This window comes from Arachis hypogaea, chromosome 17 (assembly GCF_003086295.3).
Source record: "Arachis hypogaea cultivar Tifrunner chromosome 17, arahy.Tifrunner.gnm2.J5K5, whole genome shotgun sequence".
NCBI lineage: Eukaryota > Viridiplantae > Streptophyta > Magnoliopsida > Fabales > Fabaceae > Arachis > Arachis hypogaea.
This window is the reverse complement of record NC_092052.1, coordinates 54,259,113-54,280,219: the sequence shown is the minus strand read 5'-3', so window position 1 is coordinate 54,280,219 and position 21,107 is coordinate 54,259,113. Positions and strand designations below refer to the sequence as shown.

Here is a 21,107-nt window from a genome sequence, read left to right as displayed (position 1 = left end):
TGCATGATGAGTCTTTTCTCTGATCTTATTGAGAACTGTATGGAGATTTTTATGGATGATTTTAGCATATATAGTGATTCATTTAGCCTTTGCTTGGATAGTTTATCTAGAGTGTTAGATAGATGTGTTAGTACAGACCTTGTATTAAAGTTTGAAAAATGTCACTTTATGGTCAAACAAGGAATTATACTAGGACATGTTGTGTCTAATACTGGCATTTCTGTAGATCTAGCAAAGGTGGATGTTATTTCTAGTTTACCTTACCCCTCCTCCATGAGGGAAGTCCGTTCGTTCCTAGGCCATGCAGGTTTTTACAGGAGATTTATTAAGGACTTCAGTAAGGTAGCACTACCTTTATCCAGATTGTTGCAGAAAGATATTGAGTTCGAGTTCAGTGAGAGCTGTATGCAAGCGTTTGATAATCTGAAGATCACCCTGACTCAAGCTCCAATTGTGAGAGGACCAGACTGGAGCCAGCCATTTGAAATTATGTGTGATGCTTCCAACCATGCAGTAGGAGCAGCGCTGGCTTAGCGCGAAGGTAAGGACCCTTTTGTAATTGCTTATGCATGTAAGACTTTAGATGATGCTCAGTCTAATTAAACTACTACTGAAAAAGAGCTTCTTGCTATTGTTTTTGCTCTGGATAAATTCCGAGCCTATTTACTTGGTACCAAGGTAGTAGTGTACTCAGACTATGCAGCTCTAAAATATTTATTAGCTAAAAAGAGTCCAAACCAAGGCTAATACGTTGGATACTGCTGCTACAAGAATTTGATTTAGAAATTAATGACAGGAGTTGTAACCAGAATTTAGTGGCAGACCACTTGAGTCTCCTTGAGCACATTAAAGATGACTCCACTCCTATAAATGATAATTTCCCATTTGATAGCTTACAAGCAGTATCTGAAGTAGTTCCTTGGTATGCACCTGTAGCTAATTATCTAGTTAGCTACACTTTTTCTCCAAATTTTACTAAGCACCAGAGAGACAAGCTAAAAAGCGAGTCCAAATATTATATATGGGATGATCCATATTTATGGAGGTGTGGTGCTGACCAGGTAATTAGACGGTGTGTGCCTCAATTAGAATTCCAGTCCATTTTAGAGGCCTGCCACTCATCTGAGAGTGGAGGACATTTTGGCCCTCAAAGAACAGCTAGAAAAATTCTAGACTGTGGATTCTGGTGGCCTACTCTTTTTAAAGATGCTGCTGAATTTTGTAAATCCTGTTCCCCATGCCAAAGGTTTGGTAATATATCCAAGAGGGATGAGATGCCTCAACAGATTATGCTTTTCTGTGAAATTTTCGATGTTTGGGGCATTGACTTCATGGATCCATTTCCAAATTCTAACGGTTACTCTTATATACTGTTAGCCGTAGATTATGTTTCTAAATGGGTGGAAGCAATTCTTACCCGCACTGATGATGCTAACACTGTTGTTTCCTTTGTTAGAAACCATATTATCTGTCGCTTTGGATCACCATGAGCAATCGTGAGTGATCAAGGCACCCATTTTTGTAACAGGAGACTAAAAGGATTACTGAAAAAGCATGGGATAATTCACAAAGTAGCAACAGCTTATCATTCCTAGACCAATGGGCAGGCAGAAGTCTCTAATAGAGATATTAAACATATTCTGGAGAAGATAGTAAAACCTCATAGGAAGGACTGGAGTGCCAGGCTACAAGACGCACTCTGGGCATATAGAACAGCGTACAAGACACCCATTGGGATGAGCCCCTTCCGCTTGGTATACGGAAAGGCTTGCCACCTCCCCGTAGAGGTGGAACACAAGGCTTTCTGGGCTGTAAAAGAGTGCATCATGAATCTTACAAAAGCTGGTGCTGAAAGAAACCTGCAACTAGCAGAACTGGAGAACCTCCGCCTAGAAGCATATGACAACTCCAGGCGTTACAAGGAGAAAATGAAGGCTGTCCATGACAAGCACATTAAAAGGAGAGAATTTAGACCAGGGGAGTTAGTTCTACTATATAACTCTAGACTGAGGCTCATGCCGGGTAAACTGAGATCAAGATGGGAAGGTCCATACAGAGTAGAAAAGGTAGAGCCATAAAAAATTTTCCACCTGCGTCATCCTACTAACTCCAAATTTCTAAAGGTCAATGGACATCGCCTAAAGCTTTATCATGGTGAGAAGATGAAAAATCAAAAGGAACTAGAGATTTTTCTCTTGGAAGACCCACCAAGAGAAGCAGAATGAGCCTAACGAGCGTCCAACTTAAGGACGTAAAAGCAAAGTGCTAGGTGGGAGACAACCCACCATGATATGATCGTTCCGTTTCAGTCTTGGTTTTATTTTTTTACTTTATGATGTCAATGACTCCTCTCATCATCCCTGCATATAGCTGCATATAGTTTGCATGAGCATTCTGTATTTTATTTTAATTTAAAAAAAAAGCACGCACGCGACGCGGCAGCGTTGCTGACGCGTCCGCGTCACTAGTGCATTTTATAGAAAAGAGAACTGGACCGAGAGTCACGCGAAAGCGTGGCTGGACGTGTGCCTTAGGCACAAACATAACCATGCGTCCGCGTCACCCACGTGGCTACGTCATTTGGAAAATAAGCCTCCCACGCGTCCGCGTCACCCACGCGAACGCGTGCCCTTAAAAATCGACGTATCAGTAAGTTATGATGGAGTGGGGATGGAGTGATGCTAGAATCACCAGCCCTATCACGCGACTGCATACCCCACGCGTTTGCGTCGTCCTCCAAACATGGCCATCCACGCGATCGCGTCACCCAAATATTTTGGCAAAATGAGTTCGAGACAGAGAGTTGCGCGAACACGTCGCTGCCCTCGCGCCATTCGCCCAAATCACACCACGTGACCGCGTGACTCACGCGTTCGCGTCACTAGAAAAACATCACACACCACGTGACCGCGTGACCCACTCGTCCGCGTCACGTGCGGCGCACAGAATATCCAGATCAGCCAAAATATCTTATCTTTTCTTCCCCAAATCCTAATTTTTCTTATCCCTTCTTACTTCCTTCTTCTCCCTTCTTCCTTCTTACTCTTTCTCACTTTTTACCCTCCCCCTTTTCTTTTCTTTTTACATCCATTATCAAGGTTTATGCTTCTTCCTTCTTTACTTTTCCATTATTATTCTTATTTTTTATTATGTTTCATTCCTCTTTTTCTTTTTTACTTTCTTTATCTATATTTTTTTTCTTTTTATTTCTTTCGTTTTATTCCTCTTAATTGGTGTTAAAAATTTATTTCGGTCTTTATTTTCTATATTTTACTTGTGGATTATCATGGATTTATTTGACAATTAATATTACCTTTTAAAGGGTTACTTGCATGTTTTATTTTATATTTTCAAAAACGTATTTACCATGCATGCTATGTGTTTGTGAAAATGCCCGTATGGCATCATGCACTACCTTTATGTTATCCTACTACTTTAATGCCTATTTTCACAAAACCCCTTTTATATTTTATTAATTTCATTTAATTGTCAATACAAACAGGTTATTAGTTTGAAAGAGTTGGTAATCTAACTTGGACATTGAATGCTTGATCTATGCTACTTATGCCTTTGCCAGTATGCCAATAAACATCTTGCATTTAATTGCCATCACATGCACTTACTATATTACCTAAGATGAACTTTTCACATGTAGTCTAGATCATGTGTTAACGACATCCTTCCTTACCATGCATTGATTACCACTCATAATATTCGCTCCCTTGCTCGAACCCTTCACTTTACATATTACTTTCTCTTTCCTTTTTCAGGATGGCCACCAAGAAAGGCAAAGAGAAAGCTACTCCCAAACCACCAGCAAGGAGAGGAACAAAAAGAGCATTAGTGGTAGAGCCATCTTCAACAGCAGTAAATCCCTCAACAAAAAGAATCAAGAGGATCATCAAGGTCGATGAAAAAGAAAAAGCCTTCCGAGCAAAGGACACTGCGCAGTTTCTTAACCGCTACTGTGAGCAGATGTTCCCCATCCTGGTAGCAAGGAATTATAATAATGAGCACCTTCTCATCCTCCCGACCCGCATTGCTGAATTTGTTGAGCCACAAATTGAACGAAGACAATGGAGATTCCTACGGAGACAGTCACGGCAGGTTAATCTCTCATGGGTAGTAGAATTATACTGCAACCTTCACATGCCAACTATGTAGTCTGTCTATGTCCGTCAGAAGCAAATCCCCATAACTGAAGAGACCATTCAACAAGCTTTAGATCTTCAACCTGCTCCAGAAGGATTGGACGCATTCCAAGAAGCCTCACTCAAGCGCCAGACATACCAATTTGACTGTGATGCCGTTCTCAAAGTTATAGCAGAACCTGGCAGCAGATGGATCTACGGATACCATTGATCCCGACCAAAAGGGATATCGGCTTCAGCACTTACCTTGGAGGCTCGAGTATGGGCACAGATTATCCTCCTTCACTGCAGACATGGCTGTTTTACTCTGGTGTATCCTTACAGACCAGCACCTAAACTTTCCAAGACACATTTGGAATGCAATGGGACACGTACAAATTGCGGGCAACTTACCTTTTCCCGCCTTGGTTTCAGATCTCGTCTCGGTAGCCAGCAGCCACTACAAGCTAGCCTACAGAACTGACTGAAGACATTCCTCTTTCAACACCACAAGCACCTACAACAAACCAACTGCTCCATTAGATACTTGAAAAGTTGGATCGTTAGGAACACAAAACAAAGTTACGAGAGCGCCGTAACAAGCGCCGATTCACATACCTCAAGGAGCTACTTATAGGAAACTACAAAGACCCAGACACCCCAAACTCCACTTCATTTACCAGCACAGGGAGCCATGATGGTCCCGATGGTGGAGATGCTGCTACCAACCCCCCTTTGTTCCTGACTGATGCCAGGGCATTTCGGCCAGTTTCACTGACCTTTTCTTTATTGTTTTAGGGTAGTTTCATGCATTTTCTTAGGAAATAAGCAAGTTTTGGATAGAATTTCACTCACATCTTGATTCAAGCAAACATTGTGAATTTTATATGATTTTATGAGAATTATGCATGAATTTAATGACAAATTGGATGATGCATGACTCATAACTTGGATTAGAGCTTTGATGCACTTTATTTGCTTAATTTCAGGACAAAGGAAGCAAGGAAAAGCCACGTTAGTCTAACTAACGTGACCACTAACGTGGAATGGGAGCTAGCTTGCAACGCTAATGAGAAAAGTGATCGCCAATAACGTCTTTGAAGCAATCATAGCCCACGTTAATTACCACGTTAAATATAATAACGTGGTAGTTAACGTGGAGAAAAAGGAAGCTCCAAGCATTAGTGGTAAAAGTGAGTGCCACTAACGCTCCAAAAGGGCAATTGGCCACGTTAAGAGTCACGTTAACTCAGTTAACGTGAACTCTAACATGGAAGAGGAAGATAATGCCAACGTTAGTGACACTCACCTTTGTCACTAACGTTGGACTAAGCCCATATTGGCTACGTTAAGAGCCACGTTAACTTGGTTAACCTGAACTCTAACGTGGAAGGAGCATGGAATCGCCAACGTTAGTGACACTCACCTTTGTCACTAACGTTGGAGATGGAAATCAACACCACGTTAGTGGTCTAATGTGGGAAAGGGGCGTTTTGGAGCATTAGTGAAAAAGGTAGGTGTCACTAACGCTCTCGAAGATTTGGCAAGCCTACGTTAAAGGTCACGTTAACTATACTAACGTGAACTCTAACGTAGGGAGAAAGGGGTACTCTCAACGTTATTGGGAAAGGTAAACCCCAATAACATTTGCGAAGGGCCAAGAGGCAACGTTAGTGGTCATGTTAGTGCCACTAACGCTGAAGTTAACGTGGACCATTTTGGGTTAGGAACGTTAGTGAAAAAGGTGATTGTCACTAACGTTCTCGACCCCATATTTTCACTTAACGTTAACACCACTAACGCCCTAAGCTAAAGTCCATGCCTACTGCACACTTTCTCTGCAAGTGAAGCTGAGCCCACTAAGGATGATAACTGCTTCAACTCAAGATCCGAAGGCCCATATCCAAGATATGAAGAGCCAACTAGAAGATCATAAGAGTAGTATAAATAGGAGAAGTTTTGAACTAGAGAGAAGCTTTTAGAGATTGGGAGAACTACTCTTTGTATAATTTTACTTTCTCTGCAACTTCTAGTTTTACTTTCAGAATGCATTCTCCATCTTTGTTTTCCATTCCCAGAGCCATGAACAACTAAACCCCTTTCATTGGGTTAGGGAGCTCTGTTGTAATTTGATGGATCAATAATAGTTTTCATTATTCTTCTTCTTTCTTTTCTCTTGATTTTACTAGAAAGCTTTTAATCTTCATTCAATTGGGTAGTTGTCTTGGAAAAGAAGCTATTCATACTTGGATCTCTTCAAAACCTTGGAAGAGGAATGAAGAGATCAATCTAGAAATGCTTTCTCATGTTGGACCAAATTGGGGTTTAGATGGATATAGTGACATATAATCCTACCAACACTTTGATTTGGAAATACATGTGGTATAATCAGTGACCATACTTTATCTCTTCTCATGAGCAATTGGACCAAGGAATTGGCTATTGATCAAGATTTGAGGGATTGAATTACCAAGGAATTGGAATTCAATCACTTAAGATTGCTAAGGAGATCAATGAATGCATTGATTGAGGAAGAGATGAAAATGAACTTGATCCGAAGAATGCAACATCTCCTAAGCCCAATGAATCCCCTATTTCAAATCTTACCCATTCTCTTTAATTTCTGCAATTTACTTTTATGCTAAATTCTCCATTCCCCATTTAAGATTCTGCAATTTACTTTCCGTAATTTATATTCAGATCTTTATTCCCAGCATTTACATTTTCTGCTATTTACTTTCTGCCATTTAATTTCCTGCAACTCTCACATCAAATTCTGCTTAGATCAACTAGAACATTCCTCTAATTAAAGGTGATTTACCAATCAATCCCTATGGGATTCGACCTCACTCTATTGTGAGTTTTTACTTGACAACAATTCGGTATACTTGCCAAGAAAAATTGTTGAGAGACAAGTTTCCGTGCATCAAGTTTATGGCACCGTTGTCGGGAATTGATTTTGTATCAACAATGATTAAATTGGTGGATAACTAGATTGAGCATTTTTTTTATTTGGTTTGATTTCATTTGGGTAATTCACTTTCAGTTTAGCTGTTTTCTTCCTTTTTCTACCCTTTTCTTAGTTGTTTACAACTCAGTTCACTAACCCACTAACTGTTTGATATATTGCATCACTCACACTAACAGCATTTCTAACAAGAATACTCTCTGCATCTACCCCCTTCTTGCTTTTGCCTTGTTGGTTGTATGATAGGTAGAAGAAGCGGGGCTTCAACTTCCTTTGATTTTGAACCTGAGAGGACCTTCCTTAGATTAAGGAGGGAAGCAAGAGGAAAGAGAGTAATTGGTACGGAGGAAGAAGAGGAGTATTTTGAACCAGACATGGATGAGAATATGGAAAACCATCATGAAGAAGAGACTCACAACCATGGCAGAGAAGGCCCAGTGCATCATGCTGGGTAAGAGAGAAGAGTTCTGGGATCTTACATCAATCCAAACCCAGGAAACTGTGGAAGTAGCATCCAAAAGCCAACCATATATGCCAACAACTTTGAACTAAAGCCACAGCTCATCATCCTTGTTCAGAACAACTGTTCATTCGGAGGAAGTGTTCAAGAAGATCCCAATCAACATCTAACCACCTTCCTGAGGATATGTGATACTGTGAAGTCTAATGGTGTTCATCCTGACACCTACAGACTACTTCTATTTCCCTTCTCACTCAAGGACAAGGCATCTAAATGGCTGGAATCCTTCCCGAAGGAGAGTTTAATGATGAGCGGATAATTTATACGCTTTTTGGCATTGTTTTTAGTATGTTTTTAGTAGGATCTAGTTACTTTTAGGGATGTTTTAATTAGTTTTTACGTTAAATTCACATTTCTGGACTTTACTATGAGTTTGTGTGTTTTTCTGTGATTTCAGGTATTTTCTGGCTGAAATTGAGGGACTTGAGCAAAAATCAGATTCAGAGGTTGAAGAAGGACTGCTGATACTGTTGGATTCTGACCTCCCTGCACTCAAAGTGGATTTTCTAGAGCTACAGAACTCAAACTGGCGCATTTCCAATTGCGTTAGAAATTAGACATCCAGGGCTTTCCAGCAATATATAATAGTCTATACTTTGGCCGAGTTTAGATGATGCAAAAGGGCGTTGAACGCCAGTTCTACGCTGCAGTCTGGAGTTAAACGCCAGAAACACGTCACGAACCAGAGTTGAACGCCAAAAACACGTTACAACTTGGCGTTCAACTCCAGAAGAAGCCTCTGCACGTGTAAACTTCAAGCTCAGCCTAAGCACACACCAAGTGGGCCCCGAAAGTGGATTTTATGCATCAATTACTTACTTCTGTAAACCCTAGTAACTAGTTTAGTATAAATAGGACTTTTTACTATTGTATTAGACATCTTATGATTTTTAGTTCAACTTTGGATCATATTGATCACGTTTGGAGGCTGGCCATTTGGCCATGCCTGAACCTTTCACTTATGTATTTTTCAACGGTAGAGTTTCTGCACTCCATAGATTAAGGTGTGGAGCTCTGCTGTTCCTCATGATTTAATGCAAAGTACTACTGTTTTCTATTCAATTCAACTTATTCCGCTTCTAAGATATCCATTCGCACCCAAGAACATGATGAATGTGATGATTATGTGACGCTCATTATCATTCTCACTTATGAACGCGTGCCTGACAAACACTTCCGTTCTACATGCAAACAAGCTAGAATGAGTATCTCTTAGATATCTAATACAGGGGACCGAGTCCGAGATATTAGAATCTTCGTGGTATAAGTTAGAACCCATGGATGGCCATTCCTGAGATCCGGAAAGTCTAAACCTTGTCTGTGGTATTCCGAGTAGGATCTGGGAAGGGATGGCTGTGACGAACTTCAAACTCGCAAGTGCTGGGCGTAGTGACAGACGCAAAAGGAGGGTGAACCCTATTCCAGTATGATCAAGAACCTCCAGATGATTAGCCGTGCGTGACAGAGCATTTGGACCTTTTTCATAGAGAGGATGGGATGTAGCCATTGACAACGGTGATGCCCTATATAAAGCTAGCCATGGAAAGGAGTAGGATTGGTTGGATGAAGACAGCAGGAAAGCATCTCTATACGATTATCTGAAATTCTCACCAATAATTTACATAAGTATTTCTATCTTTATTTTCTGTTTATTTATTATTATTATTCGAAAACTCCATAACCATTTGATATCCACCTGACTGAGATTTACAAGGTGACCATAGCTTGCATCAAGCCGACAATCTCCGTGGGATCGACCCTTACTCACGTAAGGTTTTATTACTTGGACGACCCAGTGCACTTGCTGGTTAGTTGTGCGAAGTTGTCAAGTTATGTTTGGACCATGGTATTGTGCACCAGTTGTTGGCGCCATTGCAAGATTCCTGGAATTCATATTAAAAATTTTGGAATCCTTATTTTTCTTTTTCACATTAATTTTTGAAAAATCCAAAAAAAAAATCATAAAATAAAAAAAAATCAAAAAAATATTTGTGTTTCTTGTTTGAGTCTTGAGTCAATTTTTAAGTTTGGTGTCAATTGCATTTTTTCTAAAATTTTTTGCATTTTTCGAAAACTCATGCATTCATAGTGTTCTTCATGATCTTCAAGTTGTTCTTGGCCAGTCTTCTTGTTTGATCTTCATATTTTCTTGTTTTGCGTCTTTTCTTGTTTTTCATATGCATTCTTGCATTCATAGTGTTTATACATGAAAAATTTCTAAGATTGGTGTCTTGCATATTTTCTTTTCTTGAAAAATTTTCAAAAATAAGTTCTTGATGTTCATCTTGACATTCATAGTGTTCTTGGTGTTCATCTTGATATTCATAATGATCTTGCATGCATCACATGTTTAGATCCAAAACTTTCATGCATTGCATCATTTTTCATGTTTTTCTCTCTCATCATTAAAAATTCAAAAATCAAAAAAATATCTTTCTCTCATAAATTTCAAAAATTTGGATTGACTTTTTAAAAAATTTTTAAAAATTCAATTGTTTCTTATGAGTCAAATCAAATTTTCAATTTAAAAATCTTACCTTTTTCAAAATCTTTTTCAAAAATCAAATTTTTTTCATTTTTCTTATTTATTTTTGAAAATTATAAAAATATTTTTCAAAAATATTTTTCTTAATTTTGTATCATATTTTCGAAAATATCATCAACAATTAATGTTTTGATTCAAAAATTTCAAGTTTGTTACTTACTTGTTAAGAAAGATTCAAACTTTAAGTTCTAGAATCATATCTTGTGATTTTTTGTGAGTCAAGTCATTAATTATGATTTTAAAAAATCAAATCTTTTTCAAAACTAATTCTAATCATATCTGCCTATCATATCTTTTTTTTTTTTTAAATCTTATCTTTCTCAAAAATTTGATTTTCAAATATCTTTTCTAACTTCTTATTTTCTTATATTTTCAAAATTGATTTTCAAATCTTTTTCAACTAACTAATTGACTTTTTGTTTGTTTCTTATCTTTTTCAAAACTACCTAACTAACTCTCTCTCTCTAATTTTCGAAAATCTCTTCCATCCTTTTCAAAAATTCTTTTTAATTAACTAATTGTTTCAATTTTTAATTTTAATTTGATTTCATTCCTAATTTTCGAAAATCACTAACCCCTTTTCAAAATTTTATTTTCGAAAATCCTCTTTCTCTCTCATCTCCTTCTATTTATTTATTCATCTACTAACACTTCATCTCACCCCAAATTCGAACCCCCTCTTCCATCTGTGTTCGAATTTTCTCTTATTCCATTCTTTACATTACATTCTTTTCTTCTTCTACTCACATAGGGGAACCTCTATACCTGGGTAAAAAGGATCCCTATTATTATTATTTTTCTGTTCCCTCTTTCTCATATGAGCAGGAACAAGGACAAGAACATTCTTGTTGAAGCAGACCCTGAACCTGAAAGGACTCTGAAGAGGAAACTAAGAGAAGCTAAAATACAACAATCCAAAGATAACCTTACAGAAATTTTCGAACAAGAAAAGGAGATGGCAGCTGAAAATAATAATAATGCAAGGAGGATGCTTAGTGACTTTACTGCACCTAATTCCAATTTACATGGAAGAATCATCTCCATCCCCACCATTGGAGCAAACAATTTTGAGCTGAAACCTCAATTAGTTTCTCTAATGCAACAAAACTGCAAGTTTCATGGACTTTCATCTGAAGATCCTTTTCAGTTCTTAACTGAATTCTTGCAGATCTGTGATACTATTAAGACTAATGGAGTAGATCCTGAAGTCTACAGGCTCATGCTTTTCCCGTTTGCTGTAAGAGACAGAGCTAGAGTGTGGTTGGACTCTCAACCCAAAAATAGCCTGAACTCTTGGGATAAGCTGGTCACGGCTTTCTTAGCCAAGTTCTTTCCTCCTCAAAAGCTGAGTAAGCTTAGAGTGGATGTTCAAACCTTCAGACAGAAGGAAGGTGAATCCCTCTATGAAGCTTGGGAGAGATACAAGCAACTGACCAAAAAGTGTCCTTCTGACATGCTTTCAGAATGGACCATCCTGGATATATTCTATGATGGTCTGTCTGAATTAGCTAAGATGTCATTAGATACTTCTGCAGGTGGATCCATTCACCTAAAGAAAACGCCTACAGAAGCTCAAGAACTTATTGACATGGTTGCTAATAACCAGTTCATGTACACTTCTGAGAGGAATCCTGTGAGTAATGGGATGCCTCAGAAGAAGGGAGTTCTTGAAATTGATACTCTGAATGCCATATTGGCCCAGAATAAAATATTGACTCAGCAAGTCAATATGATTTATCAGAATCTGAATGGAATGCAAGTTGCATCCAATAGTACTCAAGAGGCATCTTCTGAAGAAGAAGCTTATGATCCTGAAAACCCTACAATAGCAGAGGTGAATTACACGGGTGAACCATATGGAAACACCTATAATCCCTCATGGAGAAATCACCCAAATCTCTCATGGAAGAATCAACAAAAGCCTCAACAAGGCTTTAATAATGGTGGAAGAAACAGGTTTAGCAATAGCAAGCCTTTTCCATCATCCACTCAGCAACAGACAGAGAACTCTGAACAAAATACCTCTAATTTAGCAAACTTAGTCTCTGATCTATCTAAGGCCACTGTGAGTTTCATGAATGAAACAAGGTCCTCCATTAGAAATTTGGAGGCACAAGTGGGACAGCTGAGTAAGAAAATCACTGAAACCCCTCCTAGTGCTCTCCCAAGGAATACAGAAGAAAATCCAAAAGAAGAGTGCAAGGTCATTGACATAGTCAACATGGCCGAACCTAGAGAGGAAGGGGAGGACGTGAATCCCAAGGAGGAAGACCTCCTGGGATGTCTAATGATCAATAAGGAGTATCCCTCTAAGGAACCAAAGGACTCTGAGGCTCATCTAGAGACCATAGAGATTCCATTAAACCTCCTTATGCCATTCATGAGTTCTGATGAGTATTCTTCTTCTGAAGAGAATGAGGATGTCACTGAAGAATAAGTTGCCAAGTTCCTTGGTGCAATCATGAAGCTGAATGCCAATTTATTTGGTAATGAGACTTGGGGAGATGAACTTCCTCTGTTCACCAATGAACTAAATGCATTGGATCAACTGAAATTGCCTCAGAAGAAACAGGATCCTGGAAAGTTCCTAATACCTTGTACCATAGGCACCATGACCTTTGAGAAGGCTCTATGTGACCTGGGGTCAGGAATAAACCTCATGCCACTCTCTGTAATGGAGAGATTGGGAATCTTTGAGGTACAAGCTGCTAAAATCTCATTAGAGATGGCAGACAATTCCAGAAAATAGGCTTATGGACAAGTAGAGGACATATTAGTAAAGGTTGAAGGCCTTTACATCCCTGCTGATTTCATAATCCTAGATACTGGGAAGGATGAGGATGAATCCATCATCCTTGGAAGACCCTTCCTAGCCACAGCAAGAGCTATGATTGATGTTAACAGAGGTGAACTAGTCCTTCAATTGAATGAGGACTCCCTTGAGTTTAAAACTCAAGGACATCCTTCTGTAAACATGGAAAAAAGGCACAGTAAGCTTCTCTCAAAACAGAGTCAACCAGAGCCCCCACAGTCAAACTCTAAGTTTGGTGTTGGGAGGCCACAACCAAACTCTAAGTTTGGTGTTGAACTCCCATATCCAAACTCTAAGTTTGGTGTTGGGAAGTCTCAATAATGCTCTGAACATCTGTGAGCCTCCATGAGAGCCCACTGTTAAGCTATTGACATTAAAGAAGCGCTTGTTGGGAGGCAACCCAATTTTTATTTATCTAATTTTAATTTATTTTTATTGTTGTTTCATATTTTATTAGGTTCATGATCATGTGGAGTCACAAAATAAATATAAAAATTGAAAATGGAATCAAAAACAGCAGAAGAAAAATCACACCCTGGAGGAGGATCTTACTGGCGTTTAAACGCCAGTAAGGAGCATCTGGCTGGCGTTCAACGCCAGAACAGAGCATGGATCTGGCGTTGAACGCCAGAAACAAGTAGCATCCTGGCAATCAGACGCCAGAAATGCACACTGAGGAAGAGCTGGCGCTGAACGCCAGAAACAAGCATCCGGCTGGCGTTCAACGCCAGAAATATGCTGCACCTGGGCACTGAACGCCCAGAACAAGCATCAATTCGGCGTTTAAACGCCAGAATTGCATGCAAAGGCATTTTACATGCCTAATTGGTGCAGGGATGTAAATCCTTGACACCTCAGGATCTGTGGACCCCACAGAATCATCTCAACATCTATGGACCCCACAGGATCCCCACCTAACATATTCCCACCTTCCCTCCTAATAATCCTATATCACTCTTCCCAATAAACACTCTTCCCCAAAACCCTTCACCAATCACCTTAATCTCTCTTCCCTATCACCACTTCACCACTCACATCCATCCACTCTTCCCCATAAACCTACCTCATAAATCACACTTACCTTCAAAATTCAAAACCAATTTCCCACCCAAAATCACCTTTATGGCCGAACCTTACCCCCCCTCCCTTCCCTATATAAAGCCCTCTATTCTTCTTCATTTTCACACAACACAACCCTCTCTTCCCCTTCGTGGCTGAATATACCTCTCCCTCCTCTCTTCCATATTTTCTTCATCTTCTTCATCTATTCTTTCTTTTCTTGCTCGAGGGCGAGCAATATTCTAAGTTTGGTGTGGTAAAAGCATAAGCTTTTTATTTTTCCATTACCATTGATGGCACCCAAGACCGGAGAATCCTCTAGAAAAGGGAAAAGGGAAGACAAAAGCTTCTACCTCTGAGTCATGGGAGATGGAAAGATTTATCTCCAAAGCTCATCAAGACCACTTCTATGATGTTGTGGCCAAGAAGAAAGTGATCCCCGAGGTCCCTTTCAAGCTCAAGAGAAATGAGTATCCGGAGATCCGACATGAAATCCAAAGAAGAGGTTGGGAAGTTCTAACAAACCCCATCCAACAAGTCGGCATCCTAATGGTTCAAGAGTTTTATGCCAATGCATGGATCACTAAGAACCATGATCAAAGTAAGAACCCGAACCCAAAGAATTATCTCACCATGGTTCGGGGGAAATACTTAGATTTTAGTCCGAAAAATGTGAGGTTGGCGTTTGACTTGCCTATGATGCAAGGAGATGCACGCCGCTACACTAGAAGGGTCAAATTTGATCAAAGGTTGGACCAAGTCCTCATGGACATATGTGTGGAAGGAGCTCAAAGGAAGATTGACTCAAAAGGCAAACCGGTTCAACTTAGAAGACTGGACCTCAAGCCTGTGGCTAGAGGATGGTTGGAGTTCATCCAACGCTCCATCATCCCCACTAGCAACCAATCTGAAGTTACTGTGGAGCGGGCCATCATGATTCATAGCATCATGATTGGTGAGGAAATAGAAGTTCATGAAGTCATCTCCCTTGAACTCTACAAAATAGCCGAAAAGTCCTCCCCCTTGGCAAGGCTAGCTTTCCCTCATCTTATTTGCCATCTATCTTACTCAGCTGGAGCTTTCATAGAAGGAGACATTCCCATTGAGAAAGAGAAGCCCATCACTAAGAAAAGGATGGAGCAAAAAAGAGAGCCCACTCATGGAGCTCAAGAAACACGTGAGGAAGCTCATCATCAAGAAATCCCTGAGATACCTCAAGGGATGCACTTTCCTCCACAGATTTTTTGGGAGAAAATCAACACCTCCCTAGGAGAATTAAGTTCCAACATGGGACAATTAAGGGTGGAACATCAAGAGCACTCCATCATCCTTCATGAAATTAGAGAAGATCACAAAGCAATGAGGGAGGAGCAACAAAGACAAGGAAGAGACATAGAAAATCTCAAGGACATCATTGGTTCCTCAAGAAGGAAATGCCACCATCACTAAGGTGGACTCATTCCTTGTTCTTAAATTCTCTGTTTTTCGTTTTCTTTATGTTAAGTGCTTATCCATGTTTGTGTCTTATTACATGATCGTTAGTATTTAGTAACTATGTCTTAAAGTTATGAATGTCCTATGAATCCATCACCTCTCTTAAATAAAAAATGTTTTAATTCAAAAGAACAAGAAGTACATGAGTTTCGAATTTATCTTTGAACTTAGTTTAATTATATTGATGTGGTGACAATACTTTTTGTTTTCTGAATGAATGCTTGAACAGTGCATATGTCTTTTGAAGTTGTTGTTTAAGAATGTTAAATATGTTGGCTCTTGAAAGAATGATGACAAGGAGACATGTTATTTGATAATCTGAAAAATCATAAAAATGATTCTTGAAGCAAGAAAAAGCAGCAAAGAAAAAGCCAAAAGCTCTTAAAACCAAAAGGCAAGAGCAAAAAGCCAATAACCTTTAAAACCAAAAGGCAAGGGTAAATAAAAAGGATCCCAAGGCTTTGAGCATCAGTGGATAGGAAGGCCTAAAGGAATAAAATCCTGGCCTAAGTGGCTAAACCAAGCTGTCCTTAACCATGTGCTTGTGGCGTGAAGGTGTCAAGTGAAAACTTGAGACTGAGCGGTTAAAGTCAAGGTCCAAAGCAAAAGAAGATTGTGCTTAAGAACCCTGGACACCTCTAATCGGGGACTTTAGCAAAGCTGAGTCACAATCTGAAAAGGTTCACCCAATTATGTGTCTGTGGCATTTATGTATCCGGTGGTAATACTGGAAAACAAAGTGCTTAGGGCCAAGGCCAAGACTCATAAAGTAGCTGTGTTCAAGAATCAACATACTGAACTAGGAGAATCAATAACACTATCTGAACTCTGAGTTCCTATAGATGCCAATCATTCTGAACCTCAATGGATAAAGTGAGATGCCAAAACTATTCAAGACGCAAAAAGCTACAAGTCCCGCTCATCTGATTGGAGCTATGTTTCACTGATATTTTGGAATTTATAGTATACTCTCTTCTTTTTATCCTATTTGATTTTCAGTTGCTTGGGGACAAGCAACAATTTAAGTTTGGTGTTGTGATGAGCGGATAATTTATACGCTTTTTGGCATTGTTTTTAGTATGTTTTTAGTAGGATCTAGTTACTTTTAGGGATGTTTTTATTAGTTTTTATGTTAAATTCACATTTCTGCACTTTACTATGAGTTTGTGTGTTTTTCTATCATTTCAGGTATTTTCTGGCTGAAATTGAGGGACTTGAGCAAAAATCAGATTCAGAGGTTGAAGAAGGACTACTAATGTTGTTGGATTCTGACCTCCCTGCACTCAAAGTGGATTTTCTAGAGCTACAGAACTCAAAATCGCACACTTCCAATTGCGTTGGAAAGTAGACATCCAGCGCTTTCCAGCAATATATAATAGTCCATACTTTGGCCGAGTTTAGATGACGCAAAAGGGTGTTGAACACCAGTTCTATGCTGCAGTCTGGAGTTAAACGCCAGAAACACGTCACGAACCAGAGTTGAACGCCAAAAACACGTTACAATTTGGCGTTCAACCCCAGATGAAGCCTCTGCACGTGTAAACTTCAAGCTCAGCCCATGCACACACCAAGTGGGCCCCGGAAGTGGATTTTATGCATCAATTACTTACTTCTATAAACCCTAGTAACTAGTTTAGTATAAATAGGACTTTTTACTATTGTATTAGACATCTTATGATTTTTAGTTCAAATTTGGATCATATTGATCACGTTTGGAGGCTGGCCATTCGGCCATGCCTGAACCTTTCACTTATGTATTTTTCAACGGTAGAGTTTCTGCACTCCATAGATTAAGGTGTGGAGCTCTGCTGTTCCTCATGATTTAATGCAAAGTACTACTGTTTTCTATTCAATTCAACTTATTCTGCTTCTAAGATATCCATTCGCACCCAAGAACATGATGAATGTGATGATTATGTGACGCTCATCATCATTCTCACTTATGAATGCGTGCTTGACAAACACTTCCGTTCTACATGCAAACAAGCTAGAATGAGTATCTCTTAGATATCTAATACAGGGGACCAAGTCCGAGATATTAGAATCTTCGTGGTATAAGTTAGAACCCATGGATGGCCATTCCTGAGATCCGAAAAGTCTAAACCTTGTCTGTGGTATTCCGAATAGGATCTGGGAAGGGATGGCTGTGATGAACTTCAAACTCGCAAGTGCTGGGCGTAGTGACAGACGTAAAAAGGAGGGTGAACCCTATTCCAGTATGATCGAGAACCTCCAGATGATTAGCCGTGCCGTGACAGAGCATTTGGACCTTTTTCACAGAGAGGATGGGATCTAGCCATTGACAACGGTGATGCCCTATATAAAGCTTGCCATGGAAAGGAGTAGGATTGGTTGGATGAAGACAGCAGGAAAGCAGAGGTTCAGAGGAACGAAAGCATCTCTATACGCTTATCTGAAATTCTCACCAATAATTTACATAAGTATTTCTATCTTTATTTTCTGTTTATTTATTATTATTATTCGAAAACTCCATAACCATTTGATATCTGCCTGACTGAGATTTACAAGGTGACCATAGCTTGCTTCAAGCCGACAATCTCTGTGGGATCGACCCTTACTCACGTAAGATTTTATTACTTGGACGACCCAGTGCACTTGCTGGTTAGTTGTGCAAAGTTGTGAAGTTATGTTTGGACCATGGTATTGTGCACCAGTTGTTGGCGCCATTGCCAGGGAGAGAACGAACAACAAATTTTACAACCTCTGAGTAACAATTTCGCATACCATTTAACAACCTGGGAGGATGTGGTGAACAAGTTCTTGGCGAGATTCTATCCTCCTCAAAGAATTAACATGTTGAGAGATGAAGTTCTAACTTTTAGACAACAGGATGGTGAGACTCTCTACGAAGCATGGGAGAGATTTAAAGACTTGACAAGAAGGTGCCCGTCAGATATGTTCAATGAATGGGTGCAGTTACACATTTTCTATGAAGGTCTTTCCTATGAATCAAAGAAGGCAGTAGACCACTCATCCGGGGGATCTCTGAACAAGAAGAAGACCATTGAAGAGGCCATAGATGTCATTGAGACTGTAACTGAGAATGACTACTTCTATGCTTCTGAAAGAGGCAACACTAGATGAGTGATGGAGCTGAATAACGTGGATGCACTGCTGGCCCAGAACAAGCTGATTACCAAGCAGCTGGCTGACCTTACCAAAAAGATGGAGAGGAACCAAGTAGCAGCAATCACCACCTCATCAGCAACTCAAGAAGGTGTGAATGCAGAGGCAGATGGTGATCAGGAACAAGCCAACTATATTGGAAACTCATTCAGGCAGGCACATGATCCATACTCCAAGACTTACAATCCTGGTTGGAGGAACCACCCAAACTTTGGGTGGGGAAACCAACAAGACCAAGGCCAAGATCAGAGACGTCACAACCCCAACAATAATGCGGCTCACCAACATTCCACACAGAGATCATATCAGCACCTTCCTAACAACATACCTCAACATCCATACCAAAGCCAGAATGGCCCTTCTCATCACTCCAACTCCAACCCACCATCATCCGAAGACAGACTCTCAAGGATTGAAACTCTACTTGAAGTCATATGTAAGGAAGTCCAGGACAGTAAAGTGTTCCAAGAGGAAGTGCGGTCCAATATGCAGAATCAAGATGCTGCCATCAAGAAACTTGAGACACAAATTGGCTACCTATTCAAGCAAATTCCCACCCATAACCTGTGCAGTAACAGCGATCCAAACCCAAGAGAGGAATGTCAGGCCATCACCCTTAGAAGTGGGAAGGAATTGAAAGAAATTCCTAAGAATTCATAAGAGAAAAACTCAAACGAAAGAAAAGAGGAGTGAGATGAAGTCTAAATCCCCATTCCTAGTTCACAGCAAAAAGGAGAAATGATGAAGCCAGACATCCCAAAGACACCATACCCTCAGCAATTAAGGAAGAAGGGGGACGACAACCAGTTCTTAAGATTTTTGGAAATCTTCAAGAAACTACAAATCAACATACCCTTTGCTGAAGTAATAGAGCAAATGCCGCTCTATGCCAAGTTTTTAAAGGAATTAATGACTAAGAAGAAAAGCTAGAAGAGTAATGAGACTGTGATACTAACCGAAGAATGTAGTGCCATCATTCAGCACAAACTACCCCAGAAATTGAAGGATCTTGGGAGTTTCCAGATCCCTTGTATTATAGGGGAAATCACAGTGAAGAAGGCTCTGTGTGACTTAGGAGCCAGCATAAATCTGATGTCAGTAGCTATGATGAGAAAAATGAGGATTGAGGAGGCTAAGCCAACAAAAATGGCCCTACAACTGGCAGACCGATCGTTCAAATTTCCTCATGGCATAGTAGAAGATTTGCTGGTAAAGGTAGGAGATTTTATCTTTCCAGCAGACTTTGTAGTGCTGGACATGCAGGAGGAAGCCAAGGCCTCCATCATCCTGGGGAGACCGTTCTTGGCCACTGCTGGAGCTGTCATCGACGTTCAAAAAGGTGAACTCACCTTGAGATTACACAGTGAAAAGATGACATTCAATGTGTTCAAAGCCATGAGTTACCCACCAGAACCATTGGGAGAATGTATGAGGTTGGATTCACTAGAAGATGCAGTACAGGAGATTTTTGAAGAAGAAGAACTTGAAGGGTTAACAGAGGAGGAATCAACATCTAGCAAAGAGGCTGCAACAGCAGAGATTCATATACAGGGTGCACCAAAGGAGGAGAATAAAAAGATAGAAGCACCCAAACCTGAACTCAAAGCACTGCCACCCACTCTCAAATATTCATACTTAGGAGAAAGTGAAAGTTACCCAGTAATCATAAACTCATCCCTCAGCCGAGATCAAGAGGATGAATTACTCCAAGTATTGCGAAAGCATAAGGATGCCATTGGATGGACTCTCGCTGACCTGAAAGGAATCAGTTCGGCCATATGCATGCATAAGATACTGTTGGAAGATGATGCCAAACCATCCATTCAACCCCAAAGGAGGCTAAATTCAGTCATGAAGGAAGTGGTACAGAAAGAAGTTATGAAGTTATGGCAGGGAGGGGTAATCTACCCGATTTTCGACAGCCCGTGGGTCAGCCCCGTGAAAGTTGTCCCAGAAAAGGGAGGAATCACTGTAGTCCCCAATCAGAAGAACGAACTAATCCCAACAAGGACCGTCACAGGATGGCGGATGTGCATAGACTACAGAAAACTCAATGAAGCTACAAGAAAAGATTATTTCCCCCTTCCTTTCATGGATCAGATGCTAGAAACACTTGCAGGACATGCATATTTCTGTTTTCTCGATGGTTATTAAGGATATAACCAAATAGTGGTTGATCCGAGAGACCAAGAGAAAACCTCATTCACTTGCCCATATGAAGTGTTTGCCTACAGGCGCATGCCATTTGGGCTATGTAATGCACCTGCAACTTTCCAACGCTGCATGCTCTCCATTTTCTCAGATATGATAGAAAAGTTCATTGAAGTTTTTATGGATGACTTTTCGGTATTCGGAGATTCCTTCCCTAATTGCCTAAATCACCTGGCCCTGGTATTAAAAAGATGTCAAGAAAACAACTTGGTCTTGAACTG

At 40.0% G+C, this 21,107-nt stretch overlaps 1 non-coding gene and 1 pseudogene across 1 annotated transcript; both read right to left on the bottom strand.

The window, feature by feature from the left end:
* Window positions 1–11,514: 11,514 nt before the first annotated feature.
* Window positions 11,515–11,622, bottom strand: LOC112767558 (small nucleolar RNA R71). Its single transcript, XR_003185001.1, has one exon. It is a non-coding gene; the product is annotated as a small nucleolar RNA R71 (small nucleolar RNA).
* Window positions 11,623–18,342: 6,720 nt separating this feature from the next.
* On the bottom strand, window positions 18,343–18,444 carry LOC112768757 (small nucleolar RNA R71; annotated as a pseudogene).
* Window positions 18,445–21,107: the final 2,663 nt, after the last annotated feature.